Source organism: Manacus candei, unplaced genomic scaffold, assembly GCF_025592945.1.
Source record: "Manacus candei isolate 608988 ecotype Guabito, Panama unplaced genomic scaffold, ASM2559294v1 h1tg000010l, whole genome shotgun sequence".
In the NCBI taxonomy this organism is placed as follows: Eukaryota; Metazoa; Chordata; class Aves; order Passeriformes; family Pipridae; genus Manacus; species Manacus candei.
The window spans coordinates 2,515,807-2,538,885 of record NW_026138058.1 but is presented as its reverse complement, the minus strand read 5'-3'; the positions used below and the strand labels follow the sequence as shown (position 1 = coordinate 2,538,885).

General features: G+C 37.2%; 1 protein-coding gene and 1 long non-coding RNA gene across 3 annotated transcripts in view; one reads left to right on the top strand and one right to left on the bottom strand.

Moving 5' to 3' along the window:
* The window catches only part of LOC127466531 (uncharacterized), a 550,827-nt gene that overhangs the window by 47,099 nt on the left and 480,649 nt on the right, over window positions 1-23,079 (bottom strand). The window lies entirely within an intron of this gene.
* Window positions 1-23,079, top strand: part of LOC127466500 (contactin-associated protein-like 4) — a 203,774-nt gene that overhangs the window by 51,778 nt on the left and 128,917 nt on the right. The gene's annotated exons all lie outside the window — the stretch shown is intronic.

The window sequence follows — 23,079 nt, the reverse complement described above, 5'->3', positions numbered from 1 at the left end:
CAGCCTTGTCGTCAAAATTCATTCAAGCATAACAAAGCATAACAAAAGGTTTCAACCAGCTATTTCATGTGTTTCATCAGTGGAATAGTAAAATCAAATTATGGCGAAATGCAGAGAAGAAATGTTAATAAGAGTATTTTATTGCTGAAATTTGTTTGGGTCTGTTTAGCTACCTGAAATAGAGCTATGGGGATAGAGCAAAAAAAAGAAAAAAGAGAACAATTTTTTAAAAAGATCAAATAAAATTTACTTCAAAAATAAAATTTACTACAACCCCTTATCCCCTTTGTTAAAGTTAATATAATAAAAACCAGCAATCTGGATATAGCCATTCTGATATTCTGCGTTTCGATGGTTTTGGGTAAAATATTTTTGAAATCTTATAGAAAGGCTAAATTTTATGAAAAATTTGAATCATTGTGATGGCTTTTACAGAGTCACGATAGAATTTGACTTCCAGCATCCTTTGCAGTAATGAAAAATTTAAGATCATACCTCTTTTACTATTTCAAGGGATGCAAAAATAGATTGTAAGTGATGATGCACCTGATTTTCCTCAATTTTTTCCTGCATGTTTGAGGCAAGGGGAGAGGGGCTGGAATTTTTTTGCTGAAAAATCAAAAGCACTCCAAAGTGTTCACCAATTTCTAGACTGGACAAATTGGGGATATTTAAAAATTTCCTAAATTGAAAAAAAAAAGCGGAAAATTTTCCATTTTTAAAGAACTCTGAAATTTTCAATTCTAAAGGGAAGCAACCTAGAAATATGAAACATTTTTCCTGCCGTGCCCCTGCAGAAAATTCCAAGATTTTACTTGGACATCTCCTTTCAAATAGTTTTCCTTAGCCTGTTAGGAATCAATTTTTTGGCATACATGGTTTTTTTTTGGTTTTATTATCCTGCTCATACTGCCATTACACTGTCATGTCAGAGCCATACTAGGGTCTACAGATAAATGGAGAACTCAAAATTCCTGGATTAAATCAGTCTCAAAACCCTACAAAATGGTGTCATTCTAACGAATATTTTAGTCACTATTTCCCTTAGAATCAAATACTAATTCATCATCTAAATATTTTCATAATCTTTATACTATTATGCAATGTTTATTATATTACATTCTAGTCTAAATCCTTAGGTATCTCAAAGATACAGAAAATCATGAGCTAAGTAACTTCAGAAAATAGTAGGTAAGAGCTGAAAGGACATTAGACACTCACAAAAAGTGTCTTTAGAAAGTAACAAACTCATGATATTAAATCCACTAAGATACAAAGGAATTTTTCTGGTGAAAAGTTACTGACTTGTCTCTGTCTCATCTTTTTGCTATAAAAGTGAACAGAAATAAAGTGCCCATTAATGGGATTTTATTTTTAAAATTTTTAATCAAATTCAATATTAAAGTTAGATCTAATAATAAAGAATAAGTGAAATACACAGATATAATTAGATAATGATATTATGCATGCAAAATGCATTTTTACACACATAATGCAATTTTCATTCACTTTTTTAAACTTTCTTTCCCAAACTGGTCCTGCTCTGGACTTTTGAGGCGAGATGGACAGTGATTTCCTATTTCTTTGCTGTTTTAAAAAAACTTCATTGGCCTCCTGGCCGGATGAAAAAGAGCAGTCTTTGTCTAACTTATATCCTTTTGTTTTTCTTCCAAAACATGAATAATTTATGTTCTAGGTGAGTAATCTTCAGTTACAACCTGTTGTATGTAAGAATTTCGACAGAGAAATGAGTGTTACATCATGAAAATTAGTGCAACAGAAACCCAGTACACTTGTTAGTCTGTTAGTCTGTCATTATTTAACAAAATGAAGAATTCTGTTTTGAGTAATACAAAGTTCAGTGCTATGCATTTTTGTGTATTAATGTCATTTAAGAATCAATGGATTGTACTGCACCTTAAAGAAATATTTTCAACATTTGCAGGATGAAAGATATTTCTTAGTTATTTTTTTGCAGTTGAATAACTTACAAACTTGTGACTGCTCCAAAAAGCCTTCACCTGTGTGTTCTAAAATTGCCACGGATGCTCTGACATGAGAGCTGCTTTGCATATTTTGTAGGTTTTGCAGTCCCCCTTCAATTTTAAAATTTTAAATATTAGGGACCTAAATTGCAGTGTCATGAAGATTCTAGAATTTAAATAATTTCTTTAACTTTCTTTCTGTTGTTGTTGTTGTCTCTTCCTAGTGACACAGTTGTACTTGTAAATTATATATTATATATTATATATTATATATTATATATTATATATTATATATTATATATTATATATTATATATTATATATTATATATTATATATTATATATTATATTTTATATTTTATATATTATATATTATATATTATATATTATATATTATATATTATATATTATATATTATATTATATAATATTACATAGTATATATGATATACACATATATGTATATATATTATATTATATTATATTATATTATATATATATACCATATACATATGCATATATATATATAATATTATATATTATGAACCATGTTAAAGGAAACTAAAAGATCACCAATAAATTAAGCTGCTCAGTCTTCAGTATCTCGAGGTAAAAGAATCATCTTCCTTTATATAGTGTGTGAGTTTACCTAGGCTTCCAGAAGATAAACAAAGAGAAATGTAACCTTAAATATTCCTGTTTGAGGAAGCAGGTTTAAATGGAAATTCAAAATAAAATCCAAAATTAAATTGTTGCCCACATTAACAAATGCATCTAAGGAGAGGTTAGTCATTGTATTCAAAACTAATTATTCATTCTCAAACTATACATAATTAATCTGAAAGCTCAGTAGGAATCTTCAAGACTTTTCAAGGTTTGAAATCCAAAACAGAATTTTAAGTCTATTACCCAGGAATTTCCTGAAAAATAAATATTTAAATAAATAAATAAATAAATAAATAAATAAATAAATAAATAAATAAATAAATAAATAAAAATCCACGAGAAACTAGTACTAACTAAATCTCGAGGAAAAGGAGAAGGACTTAGGTAAAATCATTTGCATCTTGAAAAAGTATGTTTTGCTCAATAGTGGCTGAAAACAGTGGGTAACGCAATATAGAAATATTATTCCCCATTTTATCAACATTTATTTTTTGTTGATAAATTGAAACGATCTCTTCATTTTAAAATTTCTCAAACTTAACAAAATATATACATTAGTGAATATCCTGTGGGAGCAGGACAGTACAAGTATGGCTAGGCTAATGTGATTTTGAAATGCAGATGGGATTTTAAGTACATAATTAGTGTCATTGATCAGGCATTGATTTAAAAATATCCACAAATGAGATCTCCGGTGTTGCCAGCTGCAAGAAAAGAGACAAAACAAGGGTGGAATTTTAACAGAACCACAGTCCGGAAACCTTTGCACTTTTAGCATCATATATGATGATAGCTGCATTCTGAATTTTTAAAGGGGAATGTTAGAAATAATTTTAATAATTAAATAAAAATGTTAAACAAACGTATAAAATAGACGTCACCCAAAATTTTTTCAGTGTTATGGTTTACTTGAGTTGTGGGTAAAAAGTTGTGCTCATTATTTTTAGAAATAAAGCAGCCAAAGTCTTCCTTTGATATTAGGTCCGTGAGCTGGAGAAAGATGAATGTCTTTCTGATGGGAAATCAAAAGTGTCTATTGATTCTAAGGCATAAATTGTCAAAAGATCACTGGTAGGATCTCACTGATAAATCTGTTTTCAGACAGCCTTGATATTTCGACTTCTACGTTTTAAAAGGGATTAAGCTGCCTCATGTTGAGTGCACCTGATTTCTACATATAGAACGAAACGATGGAGTGGGACCTCCACTTTTGCTGTTGTTGAGAGGGATAATAGATTTACATCTGGAAAGCAGAACCCTTTGTTTGAGGCTATTGTATGTCTCTAATTCTGAAATAGGATGTTTGCAGTCTAAGAACGTTCATAAAATCGTGGATTTTAATTAAGCTCAAAACAAAAGAAAAAAATAGCAGACCACAAAAAGTGAATTCAGGTCCTTAAATATTGTAGAAGTACCTCAGATCAAAACAAAATCAGAGTTGACTTAGGACGAGAAAGAACTGGAAAAATATATTTGTTTTTTCTTTGGGTAATTTTAGTTTTTCTCCTTTTATTCCATCTCATTTTCCACAAGAGTTTTTTCATACGATATTCAGTGAAGCATTTTCATGTTTTTCAATATATCTTTGCAATATTTATATCCAAAAACTTATAAGAAATCTTATAAACATGTTTTGATTGATAGACCATGAGAGTTTAATTGGATATTTTACCTTAATTAATTGTAAGAATTCTGGACAATGTATACAGTGTTGTTTTATTTAGACCTATGCTAAGATAGTGTTTTATCTCTCTAGGTGTTCAGTGTATTCTCACCTTGTTAACTGTAAAATATCCTTTTGACTTTATAACAATAAATGTGGGACTCATTACATTGTTAAAAAGAGTATTGCATTCTGAAGTGAGCACCAGCTGGCAAAAGAGACACTTCTTCTGTTTAGAAACTAATTGCTCCTGAATGTAGGTGGTACTTGAAAAAATCCTTAAGCAGTGATGACTTTACAGTTTTTCAAAGTACAGCTATTAGAGGTAAACTATTCTGAACTACTAAAATGTAAATATTCTGACAAAGTTCTGCAAAGTGTAACGTATCCATAGCCTTATACATATCCATTTTGCTAAGAAGCAACCATTCAATGGAAACATGAGTAAAAGTACTATGAGCATTAACTGTGTGTGCCTTACACATGATCTAAAATGCAATAAACCAGGACAGATTTTGCTCTAGCTATTGAATTTTTTTAATGATGAATCAGGATTCTTATATAATAAAGTATTAATTCAATAGGTTTGTTTTCTGTGTTATTCTGCTTTTTACACTTTCCCTCTAGCACTGTAGCCAATATTTAGGTATAAGATCTTTTTCATAAACCAAAAATCATTTTTTTTGCTTATCTGGACTTCTTTCCTAAGTTACCCTTTTTTACATCCTCTAATAGTCATAGCAGTAATAGTTTTAAAATATATTATGTAGGGAAATCAGAGGGTATAATAAGTAATTTCTGTATAAAATCACAGGCCTAGCTACTAATTTCCTGCTGAAGACCAGCTGTCTACATTTAGCAAAAAGTCAACCTTGAAATTGGTAAGCTTAGAAGACTAGTCATGAAAGAGCCATTCAGGCAAAAATGAAATGACCCATTAAAATCATAGATTTCACAACTCATTACATTGTTGACTGTGTTTCCTCAAGGGATTGTTTTGCCTTTTGGAGAACTAAGAAGGCTTGATTACTTTTCTAGCCTGAAGAAACAGGGAAAAGCTTTCATCATTTAATCTTTCAAGTGCTAGAGATACAAGCATGTGTGAAAATGAAACGGCAGAAGAGAAAAAAAAAAACAAAAACAAAAAACCCTCTCGCCTTCTATTTGTAATTGCAATGAAAAAATGTCTTATTTTTGCTGTTACATGAGTATTTGTCACGTAAAATTAATCTCGTGATCATAATTTGTGCCTTTAAGTTTTCCAGTGGACTGACATAATCGAACTGTAACCAGCAGAGTTGCTGAAGGGGCCAGATGCATGCATGGGTTTCTTCAGAGTTGTCCTAGGGTAAAAAGTGTTTTCTTAGGAGTTAGAAAGTGGTAACCCCTCGTGGGGTTTCTGGGTGCAGGGCCAATCACAAGCTACATTTTGTTCCTTTGAAATCAACATATAACAGACTGGAAGAGAGGATGTAGTTGGAAGAGATGTAGCCTTGTTTTAGGCCACGAGGGGAGAAGGGCCAGGAGCCCCGCTGGGGCTGTGGAAGCCCAGAACAGTGTTAAAACTGGATCAGGTGCCGTGGTCAAAGGCTGGGGGAGTTTCTCCACTGTGAGTGGGCAGCAGAAGACACTGAAAGTGGTGGCAGAGCAGCACTGAACAGAGAACTGTGATCGAGAGCCAAAAGTGATAACAAGCAGCAGAGATGGCACAGAGACGACTGAGAGACACAGAGATGTTCCTGCAGGAGGGAGAGCTGGCAAAAAAGCAGAGAAAACTCAGCAGAGACTGTTTTGGGGGCAAGACTGAATTACTTTCCCAAAACCCTGAGACCTCCTAGAGAGGAGGGGTGGGCTTCCAAATTCTTAGGGAGTCTCGAAATGCAGCAACAGCTAGGAAGGGAGAGAGAGAAGAGCTCAGAGACATCCTGAGAGCTGGACCAGGACGGAATGCAGAGGAGATGGCCTTGCCCCCCTGCTGTTGCCACGCTGGCAGTTTGAGACAGAGCGAAGGAGCTCTGGTAGGGTGTTTGGGGCAAAGACTGAACTGAGAGCTGCCCTAAACGTTCTGAGTCAGGAGGAGTTTGAATCCCCTGAAGAAGGGACTGTCACGAAGATGCCCCTGCACTTCGTGATATGACCGTGGTGAAGTGAGTTTTGTCCCTGCTTTGCAGCCCACGGGAGAGAGACCTTCGGTTGGAGCTGAAGGGCTGAGGGGTGAGAGAAGACCCCCTTGTATTGTAATGGAGAGAGAAATCTTCCAGCTACGACAAATCCAGCTACGACTGCTGCCTTGAAGAGGAGAGACACTGCTGCCCTGAAAGTGGAAAGGATCTTTCCTTCTTCCCTTCTGAACTTTTATTGGAGGGAGAGGAAGGACTTGGTCTAATGTAAATATATTGCTTTACCTTGCCATAGGACAGATAGTTAGAATTGTGTATGTAATGTCTTATAGTATTTATTTGTATAATAAACTGTAATTTAATTCCCTCCCCCCCATACTGAGTTGTGTTATGTCTGGAGAAACCTCTCACACTGCAACAAATTGTGGGAGGGGGGCTTGGACTTGGAAATTGGATTTTTGGGGGTCTCAAACCACCACAACACTAAAGTGAGAGAGCACAAAACCCACCATGACTCTGTTCTCATTTCCTAAGAGCATGCAAGATGTTTTTTCTCTCATGGATCCAGAAAAGCCGCGTGTGTTCGTATTTCTCAGAATTCTTGAAAACGTTTCCAAATTCGTCCGTGTGACTGATCTGTGTCTTTCACTTTAGTCCCAAAGACTGAGTGAGACTTTGTGAGCCACTGTTAAGCAGTTCTCCCTCAGGTATCCATCGTTTTCTGGGCCTGGGAGCAGGGAAGAAACCAGGAAGAATTCGGGAAGGTTCAGGCTGAACTGGGATTTCTGGCACACGGAATTATAACACCGGGAATGGCAGCATCAATACTGCTGGACTGTTTGACCTAAGTGGCAGAATCTGAAGCAGCTGGAACCTTATTCTGGGAGGACATACATAATTACAAACAGGAAGAACTTTCTGAATGCCAAAATTTTGCTTTAGAGAAGGCAATATTCCCAGTGCAGTTTCTGGCTGTATTCCATCTACTTTAGCTCTTAAGTACTTTCACGTGCCTTATACACCAATTTCCCTAACTTTACTCAATTTCTGAGATCAGAAGAGGCAAAGGTACAATTATTTCATAGCTTCTACTCACTGAGGCAGTTTTGGCTTACATGGTACCAAATGTCCTTCTGGCCTTTAATCCAGGTTTCCAGGACTCAGTTTCCCAGTCGAACTACCAGACATTCAAACCAGATTTAAAGGAATGCTCCTGGTTGACTGTTACATGTAAGAAGCGACCTTGCAGATCCAGGATATCCTGCCATGAAAGTAGTCATCAGAATACATTTCTTACCTCAAAATCCCTATGGATATTGAAGTTACCTGCAACTGATTCAGGTTTTGGAACCAACGAGCCTTCGACTTCTCATTGAATCCAAAGCAAATTGTAACTTAGTGTCTTCATCTGTATTGTGAAAGTTGCCTACTGGCAATATCAGTTTATCTTCCATTTGTGCAATCTTTAATCTTTTTTTTTCACCTCATAACATCCATATTTATTCCTGAAATATACAAAAAACACCAAACTCAACATATGCTTTCTAGGATCACAATTTATTCTTTCTGAGTGTCATTCATTACCATTTTCTGGTTTCAGCTTACTTAAAGACTTTCTTCATATTTTCACACATGAAGTATTTATGATGAATCTGATGCAGTTATGTCAAACTCTCTAACTGAAGTCCAGTTCAAGTCACAATGTTTTCTGTCCCCATGTCTTCTTGTTCTGTCTTCCCATCATACAAAGGAAGCAGGGGCAAATGAACTGCAAAATAAATTTCCTCATTTCAGTTCTGGTACCTGGTAGTAGCCCATAAATCTCAGCAGCACCAGTTCTTCAGTGGACCAGTGCAGGCAGACCTTTCAGGGTTACTTAATAACATATCTTGATTATTTTTTTCCATTTTATCTGTCAGCCAAATACAGTGGTTGACAAGAAAAGGGGGAAAAAAGCTCATACTCTTGACACATAATAGTCACCTGATAACTAGCAAAACCCTGATATAAACATAAGAATTGCTGAAGGCATTTTTCAGACTAAAAAAAAAAAAAACCAAACACAAAATACAACCCTTTTCACCCCCCAAAAAAAAACCCCAACTGGAAAAAGGAAGAGAATAAGCCCGAAACACTAAAGAATTCACTGTAGTTATAAGTCTGACAGAATTTGAAATACCTGGAAATAATGGATAACCTTAATAATAAACCATACCACCAAGATTTCCTGTAATGTAATTCTTCCTACCTTTTTTACAGATCAGTGAATTTGGAATCCAGATCTATATCTTTTCAATTTCTTGTAACTTAATAAGGGAGGAAGGAGCTTGTCAGTTCTTGGCAAGCTATGGTTGGGCAATCCAAATTCCGAGCTGACATCCAGCTGTAAAAGGCTCCCATAATATGATCAGCTGTGGTCAGGTTTGGGATTGATTTGTGGCCCATTCCAAACCCATTTATATATTATCCTATTTGGTAAAATAGAATGTACTTTCTAGTGCTAAATTACTTAAGGAATAGGAGTTGAAAATGGAATTTTAGCTATCAGATCTCTGATGTCTGCGGTAGCTCATATAGTATATTGGCAGATACTGAATAAGAAAAAAAACCCAACAACATAATATTTCTGGTTGGTTTTTTTTCTAGAGACTATACTTTGTCCTCTAAACCATCAACACTCTGCTACCCAAGTGTAGATGAGTAAGAGTATCATACACTTGTATAGAGTATCATATATTTGTAAATTTGATTTTACCATTTTAAAATTACCCAAAGTCATTCTGTATTAGTGTAGTTTAGAAAAGCATTCAATTTAACTTCCTTCCTCTCACCCCCAGATAGGGCTGTGATACTGTTGGTATACCTTGTACCAGTGTTGGAGAATAGAACATTCTTAGGGTTTTTTATTTGAAATAGTTATATGTTAATAGCTTTCTAAAAGTCCTAATTACCTGCCAGAGGAGAAGCTCCTCCATGAAACTTTAATATGTGAAACACATAAAAATTTTACAGCTAGAAGAACTTGGGCAACCTTCTATGTGTTATTTGGTGTCTGCCTGTATTAAGTGGGAGATGAGAGGTACGGGATAAAATGTCTCCAATGGCAAAACTGGAAGAGCTTATTACACTGCTTTCCAACAAATACCTTTGCGGAATCTGACTTTTTAAACACCCTATTTTAATGTAACATCTGCTACATTGCTGCAGCATTATGGTCTGACTAGGAGAGCAGCTTTATTTCTGTTTGAAATTATCTTTTTGCTGAGAATTCCAGTTAAATTTGATTATCAACATTAAGATCATATTGATCTCCCTATCCAAACTTTATGTGCTATATCTGCATTCCTTTTCATTTGCTGGCATAATTGTTGAAGGGTGTCATATGCTTTTTTGTGAAGTTTTGGCTACTATTTTGGTCTTTTCTTAAGATGTGAGACTAGTTTAGCCTTGGTAGGGAGAATATAGTCTCTTCAAAAAACTGCAGTATTTGACACTTTCTACACTCCGTCAACACCGTTATTATTGCACAACTATAAAACTGACATTCTGGCAAAAGCAATTGGGAATGATTCCCTGTTGTTTAGCTTCTGGTTCTGTTATAGCCCACTAAAAGAAAAGAGTGGTCACACAGTAAAGGTTATTTCTTTTTACAAATGAGAACTGAAAAAAAAGATTCAAATATTAGCGAATAATTGATAAACTATTTTCCTTTAATTATTAATTATCAGTTTCCCTGTCATTTACTTATTTAATACCAAAGATCAGTTTTCTCTAAATATTAGTTTTCAATGTGAAGAAATCTTTGCTGGACTACATCTTCATTCCTCTGCTTAAGTAGACAAAATTTCTTCATAAAGACAGAAATCTGCAAAACCAAAAAATAAAATGTTATCAGGTGGACAGCATAACATCTCAGAAGTTTCAAGCTCCAAATTCACATCTCTTAGAGGCAGACAGTGTGTTTTTACTCTTAGAGAGCTTTTAACCAGTTTGGCCTTGATCTTTGACTAAATCTCTTCAGGCTACCCAGGACTAAATAGAAATGAGTTCTTGAGTTCATAATTCCAGGTGCAATTCAGTTAGTAATGTACATTTCTTAGCCACCTTGACATTTCTAAATCAAATAAGTAATATATTTTTAAAATTTAAGGGACTTTAAGAGATGTGTGTGTGTATATAATTGATTTTCTGATGAATACTATCAGCTTCTCTTTTTTTAGCATATATAAATATATATGATGTATATATATGTATATATATATGATGCATAACTTATATACATACAATGGATAATTGCTGATATTGGATTAACTCCCCGTTCATCAGACTCATACTAAAGAATGACAGTTCACAAAATCAATATTTAAAAGAAAGAAAATACTGTATAAATATTAATAAGTTTCACTGACTTACATTAAGTTGCAATTTGTCTGTTCCTTAAAAAAATTCTGTGTAATGTTTTAAATATTTTAATATTTATGAAGAAAAAAACAGAGTTGGAATGATAGTAGCCTGCAGAAGTTGCATTGTGAAATTCATCAAGGTTTACAGCAGGAATATTATTCTTCTGAAAGCTATGGAAACTTTTCTACATAACAACTACTATGATTTATTTATTTTTTACATATATTATATAACCTGATTCCAGTAGTTCTGCTCTCCATAATGACTGTCATTACAAGAAGCTATGATGCTCTAAAAAGATGGGATCTGAATATGCATAAATACACAATTTTTAGTGTGAGAAAAGCTTTTAAGTTAAATGTTTTATAAATAATACAGCTTAGTTGTGCATTAGTTATACACCAGTTGTCTTAAAGCTGATGCAAATATTAAATCCCTGAATTTCTCATTTGGCTGTTGAGGTTGGTTGATTTAGTTTCATAAACATTATAATGATATTTTTGAAAATCACAAATGAGGACTAATGTCATTATAATACTGTGGGAAAAAAAAAATAAAAAAAAAATCCAGATTGCTGAAAAATAAAGCCTTGTTCCAGGGATGAAATTTAAATGAGCGGAACTGCAGTTTTTCTTCATTGTTAGGTACCTTAATTAATAAATGTCCTCCAAAGTTGTATGAAACAATAATAAAACTCTGCTAATATTTATAGCTGTACTACTTATCATTTAAGCATTTAACCAACAGAGATGTTATCTTCTGATAATCAAGCCAGATGTGATTATATTTGCTGATCATGAAATTCCATTAGTCTGGCTGAATTCTATTTTCCCTATGTTATTTTTTCTAATCATAATACTTATCCTCTCAGGGTTTATGCCAACAAAACTGAGCCAGGAGTGAATGCTGTTTGTCCTTCTTTAATTTGAAATGTTCAAATCTCTTCTGAGGGCTTACTTCTAAATTATGGGGTGAAGTATTGACATCATAATCCATGAATTGGGAAAAACACAGATATTGCACAAATACACAAACCCAGAAATTTACTCGGATTTGAAGAATAGTGCATCTTATTTTTAGTTCTTTTTTATAAAAATGGAAATATGAAACCGTAGAAGGTAAATGATTATTCAAATCATGACTTTCTGAAAGCTCCGCAATAAATTTCTCTTATCAACATTTCAGCATTCAAATAAGTGTGGAAAAGATGATTGGAAACTAAACAGAGTGACTTAAGAAGAGTTATACTAACTTTCCATTCCAGGTGAGAATCTGGTATAATGTGTCATCAATAGATGCAAATGAATAAAGTGCTGTGTCATGTGACAGATATTTGCCAGGCCCAGAGAGTGGTGGGGATGGAGCTGCATCCAGTTGGGATCTGGTCACCAGTGGTGTCCCCAGGGATCAGTGTTGGGCCCAGTTCTGTTTAATGTCTTTACTGATGATCTGGATGAGGGCATTGAGTCCATCAGCAGCAAATTTGCAGATGACACCAAGCTGGGGGGGAGTGTGGATCAGCTGGAGGGCAGGAGGGCTCTGCAGAGGGACCTGGACAGGCTGGATCCATGGGCTGATTCCAAGGGGATGAGGTTCAACCAGGCCAAGGGCCGGGTCCTGCCCTTTGGCCACAACAACCCCCGGCAGCCCCACGGGCTGGGCCAGAGTGGCTGGAGAGCAGCCAGGCAGGAAGGGAGCTGGGAGTGGGGATGGACAGGGAGCTGAACAGGAACCAGAGTGTGCCCAGGGGGACAAGAAGGCCAATGGATCCTGGCCTGGCTCAGGAACAGGGTGGCCAACAGGTCCAAGGAAGTGATTCTTGCCCTGGACTCAGCGCTGGGGAGGCCACCCCTGGAGTGCTGTGTCCAGTTCTGGGCCCTCAGCTCAGGAAGGACATGGAGGGGCTGGAGCAGGGCCAGAGGAGAGCAACGAGGCTGGGGAAGGGACTGGAGCACAAGTGCTGTGAGGAGAGGCTGAGGGAGCTGGGGGGGCTCAGCCTGGAGAAGAGGAGGCTCAGGGGAGACCTCCTCACTCTCTGCAACTCCCTGACAGGAGGGGGGAGCCGGGGGGGGTTGGTCTCTTTTCCCAGGCAACTCTCAGCAAGACAAGAGGGCTGGGTCTTCAGCTGTGCCAGGGGAGGTTTAGGCTGGATATTAGAAAGAATTTCTTTCCAGAGAGGGTGCTCAGCCATTGGAATGGGCTGCCCAGGGAAGTGGTGGATTCTCCATCCCTGGAGGTTTTTAAGACAAGACTGGATGTGGCATCAGTGCCATGGTCTGGGAACCACAGCGGGGTTGGATCAAGGGTTGGACCTGATGATCTCGGAGGTCCCTTCCAACCCAGCTGATTCTGTGATTCTATAAGTGAACAGAATGCTGGGAATCAAACACCAAATTAGGGTAATACTGTATGTGTAGGAGATGTTGCACTTACCAGTTTCATCTCATCTTTTTGGGTGCTTGTCAGGTCAAGGAGCTCACAAATGTACAGAAATGGAACTCCAGTGGTACAGGCAGATTGTGACACTCGTGCCTTACACAAAGTCAAAATGGAATCAGACCAGACATTTCAGTGGAGTTATGGATCACCTGTCAGTCTAGTGCAGGATATTCATATTCTTGTGTACATAGATTTTTAAGGACCAGAAAGATGGTGCTGCACCTGTTCTCTTAAAAAACCCATGTTCTCTTTGTGTGTGTCAGATCTTTATGCAGGCCCACAAGCAGATGGAGTTGGCCAGCATTCCCCTGCTGATAGCTGGAGTAATTTATACCCACAATAATGAAAATAAAACAGAGATTTTCTGTTTTAAATATAAGCACTTAGAGTATTTTTGCTTGGAAGCTGCAGGTGTCAATATTTGATCTGTTTGCTTTGCTGGACTAAATGCACCATGTGTGCTGAAACGGGTGCCAAAGTCAGTGAATCAGCGTTTTCAAGGCTGAAATAGAATTTCCAGAAGTGAAAGTGAATTATGGAGGATTGATGTTAAAGCAGTGGTAAAAACAACAGGAGCAAACATGTTCATCTGCTGAAAGTTACTGTCCTGCTCATTTTCTGATAAAGTATACAAACATATCCCTCTGCTGAGTACAACTAGAGATGATATATCTAGTTATTTAGGATTTAGTTTGGTATTATTTTTCAATTATTATTATTATTATTATTCAATTATTATTTTTCAATTTTTTGCCATTCTTTTTACAGTTGACTGATATTGCTGTTTAACACTCTTCAAAGCAGTGTGCAAATGCTCAAGGAAATACAAGAATATCTGAAACATTCTTTACCTTTTTTACAGGACAGTTTAGAAAAAAATTAATTATTCCGTACCTGTGCCAATCTGCTCTTAATAAAGCCAGTACTTCCTATTAAAATTACAGAGGTGGATTTATATTTAAGAAGACAGGAACACAAACCATAAATGAATGTCAGGATCAGAGAAATATAATCTGGGTAGACATATTTTTTTGTTTTGGTGTAATTCACATCACTGAAGCTTGTAGCTGGAATTAGGAAATTTGATTTAATTACCCTGGAAAACATAATCAGAAACTGTCACAGTGGCAAATATTTAAAACACTCACAGTCTTCTTATGCCACATATACGAAGGCAAACTGATCAATACAGAATATTTTAAGCTTGCTTTCCTTTTACTTTAATTTTATGACCAGAGTCAGTAAAATATTGGGATGGCACACTAGCCTGAAGTGAACAGTGCTAAATGCAAAAGAACCAGGTTTAATTTGGTTTCAAATTTTGGTTTTGCATAAAATTGGGCAAGACCACTGAAGAAAACAAGGATAGATGGTTCAGTGAAAGCAGCTGATATGTAAAAAACATGTAAAAAGTTATTAACCTGAAAGGAGTTGAGTAAGTTTATCAAATTGTGATGAACAGTGTACTTGAGTTAGAGATATTGTTTTCTTTGTTTCGTTGTAACAAATATTTATACAATAAATACGTATTTTCCATTTCCACTCCATTTGGTTTATATTAGCTGACATAATATACAAGTAGAAATCACATCAGTACAGAACTTTAAATGAGAATGCTGCTTAAACTCAGTGGTGTAGAAAGATGGTGGCAGTGAGATCTTTTTTGGTTTTGTTTCCCCCTGGAAGTTTTCTATGCATCACCTACCTATGAACAAAAAGAGCTCCTCAGGTAAAATTTACAATGATGAGGTGTAAATGATCCTCTCTTCACTGATGGAGAAAAAGAGAGAGACAAGGTTAAAGATTAAAAGTAGTGAATCAAACTTCACACGCAGCAGGATTTACTAATATAGCATCTTAAACCTGGATATACCCAGAGACTAGAGAAAGAAAAGAGGACAGCACAATTTCATGAGTACCTTTTCCTAAGAATGAAACAATCTCCCAGATTAAGTCCAGTCTTACTTTCAGCCTTGGACTATTGTCAGAATATGTGCCAGAAAGGAATATACCTGCTAGCTATGTGAAGTACCCAAATCCTAGTAAGGGAGATAGTTTGCTGTTGAAGTAAAAGTGGATGGTAATATCCAAGAATGATGTAAATGTTGCAATGAACTGACACAGTTCCAAAATGATTTTTCCCAGGAAACATTGGCTGTGAAGAACAAGAACTTTTTCCCAGTGCAAGTCTGTTGGAAGGACATTTTTCTAGTACCTGTCTGCTGCTGGAGAAAAAAAGACACACCTTTTTAATATACTACAGGAGCAGCTCAGGGTGGCTCAGAGTGTATTCTACACAATTACAGCTTCATTACCTAAAGAAGAATTTTTTACTCAAACTTGGGCTTTCCAACTTACAGAAGAGGTGCTGCTCAGTGTAGACAGTGCTTTGTGGTGTGCTGGTGATAAAAAAATCCCAGCAAAAAGTAGTGGCTTTGATAGGTCTTTGAATCATTGCCAATGAGTTCTTTTGATAAACTATGTCAGTTTATCCAACTAGCTCCCTTGATGTGTTTACATAATGATTAATTGAGGAGAAATGTATTCAGAGCCTTCTGAAGATGAAATGTAAAATGGGATTCACTGAGTCACTCACTCATTCAACAGTTACTATTAACACAGAAGAGGGAGGGTAAAATAAAGTTACCTACCTTGTTCTGACTCCCTGAAACAAAGTAGATCAAAGTTTCTCATTATTAATACCATTTCTTAGTGTCTTTTTGTTGCACTGATTCAAATCCAAAATGCCTCTGAAACGTCTCTTGACATAGTAAGTTGTACTTGTCACGAGTTATTATTAAACCTAATATTCATTTTATAACGCCTGTCACAATTCTGAAAGTTAAGTTCCTTATATATTAAATATTCTGACATTTGAAAAAATAAATGCAATCGCTCCTTCTCTTCTAAGATCATACCTGTTTTTTCCACTGATACTTAGTTTCAGAAGATCTTAAAATTAAGTTGGACCTTCCTACAAGATTAAGCTTGCTCTGCCTTTGAGGCCACTGAAGTAGCTGCTAAACCAACCTCCCTTAGAAAACTGACTGAAGCATTTATATAGCTCTTTTTCTGTTCTGCCTAGCTCAAAATTTGCTGATTTTTTTTTAGTAGTTCTGGTTCCCATTGACAAAGCTCTGCATGCCTATGCACACCTGTGAAATACTGTTCAAAAAATACAGCTTTCTTAAACGGATAAGCCAAAAAGTAGCTGTTATTTCTATACTTACTTCTGGAAATTAGTCAGATAAATTCCTCTCATTCTTCAGATTTTAAGAAGCAAGAATTCTCCACTCATTTCTTGACCACAAAGTTAACCCATTATAGCTTTCAGAATCAGATACATTATTTAAACCATACTAAAATAGAGGGGAAACTGCAAAGAATGTTTAGCTTTGAGAACGAGGAGACAGACTGGTCTTGGCATTCTTCAGTGTGTCTTTCAACACCAAAAAGAGTGTAATCCTGCTTCTCTATCCATAAATGATATCTTGTGAAAATATGGTAGAGTTCAACCTGTTTTACCTGCACAGACAGAGCATCGTGCTACAGATCAAAGGCAAAAGATGAAGCAGCTCTCATAAAATGTGGTTGAACATTACCATGCAGAAATTTTATATATGAAGCAGTTCCTGAAGAACTGGCTTCTGATCTAGCTGCCCCTGTCTGCCACTTTCCGTCTCTGTTAAAAAAATGATACTTATTCATAGCTCAGGGTCCCTCATCTCTTCTAAGTTTTACTTTCCCTGGTTTCAAGTTTTGAGGTTTATATCCGTGTTTTATCACTGAAATACCACTCAGAACAGCTTTATTGTGATAGCTTTTTCATAGCCTGTCTGAAAAACTGGCCAAGATGTGATTTAGATTGATTGGAATCTTTGGCTGTTTAAGTTCCTCCTGATAATTACTTTTCTGGTACTTTGTTGGGCTAACAAATGCGAGTTTCTAAATGCATGAGCTCTATTTCTTGAATTGCCTGATGTAAGCATAAGAGAACTAAAATCTAAAAAAACCAAGCATTTGATCCAAGCAGTACTTCTACTCTAGACACTTTTTTAAGGGTCCCAGAGGGTTGTCGCCTGGTAGCAATGCATCAGCACCATTTATCAGACATTGCCCCCCCCCCATCCTTGTCATCAGTCAATAAACTCTTAGAGAACAAAACCCTTGTACTCTTTATCTAAGTATAAGCCTACAGTTTTATAGTTCTCGATTTATGAAAGATGGTGCCTTGCCTTTCAGCTTGAGAAATGAAATGATTTCTTACTTTGGTACTTTAGTGGGGGTCGAATATTGTAAAACACTTCATTTGACTTTGTAAAGCCTAGGAAGCCTCAGTTGTCAGATATTCTCATGTAGAAAACCAGCTTTGTAATAAGTAGAGGCAAATTCATCCCTGATGCAGCTTTATTGACTTGAAATTAAAACCAGCTTCTATTAAATGATCCATATGGGAATTACAGAGTTTGATTAATCAAAAGAAAGCATCCTTTCTTATGTGTGTTAGTTTTAAACCTGGACTTTTACTAATATGCATTGCTTGGAGTTACTGCAATTAAATATGCACAAAATTGACTGAATTTGAAAGTGGTTTAAATGGTGGTGCTGATATAATGAACTGTGAGTTCATTATATGAGTGTGAACTGCTTTGTGCTTTACTTAACAACACAGGCAATGGTAGTTATAGAGCAGGAGAAGCAGAAGTGGGGTGCTGTTCATACCAAGGGGAAATCTTTAAACCAGTTTCTATTCTATGTAATTCAGAGCTTTTATAATGAAGCAAAGGGGGCCTGGCAGCCTGATGACCACAGAGAGCCAGTTTGAGAAGCTTAAGTATCACCTAATACATTTTCTACCAGAAAGGTCAAGCTTTATACCTCATATAGCACTCCAAATCCACTGTAGCAATACTCTTTCTGTTGAGGATTTGAGTTTTTGGACCTTTTCCTCAGTCATTTCTAGTTTTATTCCTTTGTAGCTACTTGCTAATCTTACTGATTTTTTTTTTTTCTATTTTCAATGTCAGTGATAATGGTATGGTCACCCCAGTGAAGCTAAGGAATTATGAAAATACATACTCTTTAAACACATATCCTACTAGACAAGAGCCAGAATAATGAAATAGTGCCCATTCAGTGTTTTGATGTGTTTATATTCATGGTCGTGGGGCAAGGCAGAAGATATTTGGCCTCCAGAAGCAAGGAAAATAATATAATAGAATTTAAACTACATATGAAGAGCATAAGAATGGAAGTCTAGAAATACAGGCTATCTGATGGAAAGCAGGTTGTCTCCTGTAAATTTAGTGCCAACATCCAGGACAACTTACAGTCAGCAATCTTGTTTATTGTTTGACAATTGAAGAGAGTGAAGAAACAGAAATCAAGAGTAATGGAAATTCAGAGGAAAAATTTGAAAAACAAAAGATGCATGATTGCTTCAATTTTAATCTAATCAATTTTAATGTGTTAAAAATATCAAAATATCAAAATACTAGGACATTTTTTCATCATTTAGTAATCAGTTTATTTATGAATATCACATAAAATGAAGGAGTACCAGGTTGCTAACTGTGTTCAGTAAATTAGTGTGCTTTAGAGAGAATTACACCACATGTGTACAAATGTGTTTTATAAGCATTGGTGTTCAAATGTTAAAATAGGGATAGTAAATGAAAGAAAAACATTTATGTATTGGCTGTATGTTCAGCTTCAAGTCAGCATGTTCTTCATAAAGTAACTCTGCAATGCTTGGGAGTTTTAACAGGAATCAAGCATGAAACTTGCATGCTTTGCCAGATTGAATGTGGTTTTTTGATATGGTGCATGCAGATAACCTCACTATTGGCAAGAGATAGTGGAAAATAAAGAGGGTTAGACACTTATTGAGACAAAGTTAAAAAAAAAAAACAAAACAACTCTAGATACAGGTTGTCTCCCCTGTGAACATTATTTTTCTGATTTGTTGTTAGTTCACAACAAAAGATGTTTCATTAGTGACTGTTAGAATGCACACTCAATAACTGAAGAAAATGTGTGCTTTAGATAAATGACACAGGTAAAAAGAAAAGTTAGAGAGTTAAAGTGAAGAATTCAAAGTCAATTATTCAGGAAGTTTAAGGACCACAAAATTACGTTCCTGTAAATCTTAGTGTGTCTCTGTGTGTTCATGTATTTTGTCAAAGTCTTGATGAACACACAAGTGTGTTGAACTCTGTGGATTTATTTGCTTCCCCACAGAGCCTCTTTAGGAGATCTCTTTCCAGATCTCTCCAGAAACATCCACACCATGTAGCACAAACATCTGGCAAACCTTTCTGGTTTTCAACAGGTTCCTTCTGACACCTATTATGCAGCCAGTCACAGCAAAAAGTGACTGCAATTTGTCACACTCATCAGTCTTGCTGCAAGGACAGGACACACTGTAAAACAGATGATAAAACGCTGGGTGAGGAGCTAACATGCTCTACTAGTGTTTACTGCAGGACTGTGATCATTCTGGCTCTTATCTGGTAGGATATATGTTTGAAGAGTACGTATTTTTTCCTCTCTGTGCCGGTGCAGGAGCAGGCAGATGCTGGGAGGACAGCTGGCTGCTGGACAGTCAGACGGGAGAGCTCCTGAGGAGCCTTTGGCAGATGAAAGCGTCATGTGAACCAGAGCACTGTAGTGCTTCAGGAAACATATTGCAGTTTCTGAGTGGTGGTCCAGGCTGTGACTTCACTTTGTTGGAGGCATCGTGCATTTTAGGAAGAAATTCTTTACAAAGAGGGTAATCAGCCATTGGAATGGGCTGCCCAGGGAGGTGGTGGATTCTCCGTCCCTGGAGGTTTTTAAGATGAGACTGGATGTGACATCAGTACCATGGTCTGGGAACCACAGTGGTAGTGGATGGAGGGTTGGACTTGATGATCTCAGAGGTCCCTTCCAACCCAGCTGATTCAATGATTCTATGGTTCTATGATTCTATGATTCTATGCTGCTTTTGCTCCGTGGTTATTCTGCATGGGTCTTATGTTGCATTGGTCACTAGAGGGCTGACACGTGGCTTCTGGACTGCATCTTTACTGTAATCCCTCAAATCAACTCACATTAGCTGGCATTAGGACACTGTGTATCTGTGCTTCCTTCTCTTCTTTCTATGGAATGTAGTGCAGCATGTTGCGGTGAGAGTTTTGAAATAAAGGTCTTTTCGCCTTGTAAACCCAGAGAAGAAACTTGGCTGCTCCCTCCTCCTGCCAAAGAGGACCACGTGGCTGGGTGCTTCTCTGGGAAACCTCCAGCAGGGAGCCTACATTCAAACTCTGTTAATTAGCACCCAACGTGGAACATTAACCCATGACCCTGGGATTAAGAGTCTCATGCTCTACCGACTGAGCTAACCAGGCATAGCTAAAGAATCATTTACCTGTATAGCGCTCCATAATTCACATCCTAATGTGTCCCATTCCTGGTATGACATGGGGCTGGGTAGCACGTGGTTGTGTTTAAAATCCATTTAATCAGTGCTTTTAAAGAGTCCTTGTCTAACAGGTGTCCATGCAAGTAATTAAGACCTTTTAAGCGTTTGTAAGTGTTGCGCTCCCACTTTGAAGATAGAGCCCCCATGAATGTGACAAAATAGAGTTCTTGGACTGTACAGCTGTGGGCCTACCTTCTGAGTTCTGTAGGTCGAAATCCAATGCTGAGCTGCAGAGTCTGTCTGAGTTGGAAGCCAAGAATCACTTTGTGACCTGTACCCGGGGACATCCAAGGAAATCTCTACACGGTAGAAAATGTCGTTGGGGTCCAGCTGATGGGCACCAATTAACAGAGCTTGAATGTGGACTCCCTGCGGGAGGTTTCCCAGAGAAGCACCCAGCCACGTGGTCCTCTTTGGCAGGAGGAGAGAGCAGCCAAGTTTCTTCTCTGGGTTCCAAGGTGAAAAGACCTTTATTTCAAAGTTCTCACGGTTTATGTGGGCTCGGGGGGAGGGCAAGAAGAAGGGATGTGATTGGGCCAAGGTCTGGGGGAAAGGGTGCCACGGTCCGAGGGGAGATGGGGCTGTGACACAACATGGACTGGTCTGGAGACAAGGTAGAGGTGCAAATGGAATGCTTTATTGAGGGGTGTTGGGGTTTTATGAGTTCAGGCAGGGAAAAGGCTAGAACATGGGGTAGAGCATGAGACAGGCAATCAAGGGAACAAAATGGGGTAGGGACACAGGTGAAGGGGCAGAATGTGGGAGGAACCAGGGAAGAAAAGGTCAAATGGTAACTGTCTCCTCTCTGCAGCTTCTTCAGCCTATCAGAGAGGGGAGCGGGGAAGCAGGGAGCAGGCAGAACTCGTGACAAACCGGGACACACCCAGGTTGTGCACTGTGTAGTGTGGAGATAATGCAATATACATATCTGAAACCACATAATAACGGTAAAGTCCATATAATAACTGTAAGATCCATATAATAAAGTCCTGTCAATTGCTGTATGTTTTTCTCCACTCCTGGAACCTCTCACGGAACCCCTCCCATCCTGAATCTTGTTTCTTCACAAAAGGGAGTGGTTTGAGGGCTCTACTGACCAGTGGGGGATACTGAAGGACCGTGTTCCAGTAACAGAACCAGGGACTGGGGAGAGGCGGGTGAGGCAGCCTGTCCTGCTTGTGCAGAGGCGGAGTCTGCAATTGGAAGGGGAGACAACAGGGTTCCAAATGGGGCCGTGTGGGCTGGGGGAACTACACAGCCCAGGGAGAACCCGTACAATAGAAAACGCAAGTAGTTGTTGTGTTTCTGCTTCACTCAATCCCGGGAAGCCGCCGCTGTGATGGACTCGTTTCTAAAGCTGTTCTTTCCAGGCTTCATAATCCCGGCGTTCACCTACAGCCTGTCTGATGGTGCCTCGCAAAAGCTTCTGGAAAATGCAGTACTAAAGACAGGAGTATCCTCCTCAGGCTGGCAGCAAGTAGCACTGTCATAACTGACTGCTCTTCAGGCATTTTTTACTTACATCTTCATTTACATCTTTATAACTTCTATCGCTTCATTCTGAATAAAGTTCTGCAGTTTCACCAATGCTTTTTGGCAGAAGGGTTTTAAGAACTATGTGCTCAGCACAGCCTGCCAGACCACTGCTGTTGACTAGAATATAACCCTGCCTTTCAAGTAGAAAGTTCAAAAATGTCACCAAATTTTGCCCAGTGACACAGTATTCTGAGAAGGCTTTGGAAAAAATTATTAAAATTTTGGAAAAAAGTATTAAAAAATCTACACGGTATTTAACTCCACCCTTAGTTTTAATCCCATCATGTTTTAATTAACTCATAAATGTGTGGACAAAGATATTTCACATATGTGGAACTGTATGTATTTCTTTCAGTGTTTCCACTTACTTTACCCTGTAGTATGAACCTCACATTTTGTGTGTTATGAACACCCAAGTGATTTCCCACTATTCCATATTTAAATGACAGTTTTACATCCCTAAGTAAAAATTCCTTTTTCTTTTCTTTTTTTCCCCCTTGAGTAGATAATGTTAAGAACTTGAATCATGACTCTGAACAGAAGTAAACCATATGTGTTATTTTGCTTGTGAATATTTCTACATCTTGAAACCTATTCAAGCATAAGATTGGATTGCAGCTACTTCTGCGTTAGACAGTGTTTAGTGATTTGTTGTGGGAACTAGATATATCTGTTCTTGTTCTGTGCATGTATACCTTAAGAACTTTTCAAGGTGCCTCTTGTGTTTATCTGTGTTAGAGCTCAATCTGTTCTTACAAAATGGCACTTTTATAATTTCTATCACAGTATTCTCTAATAAAAATCAC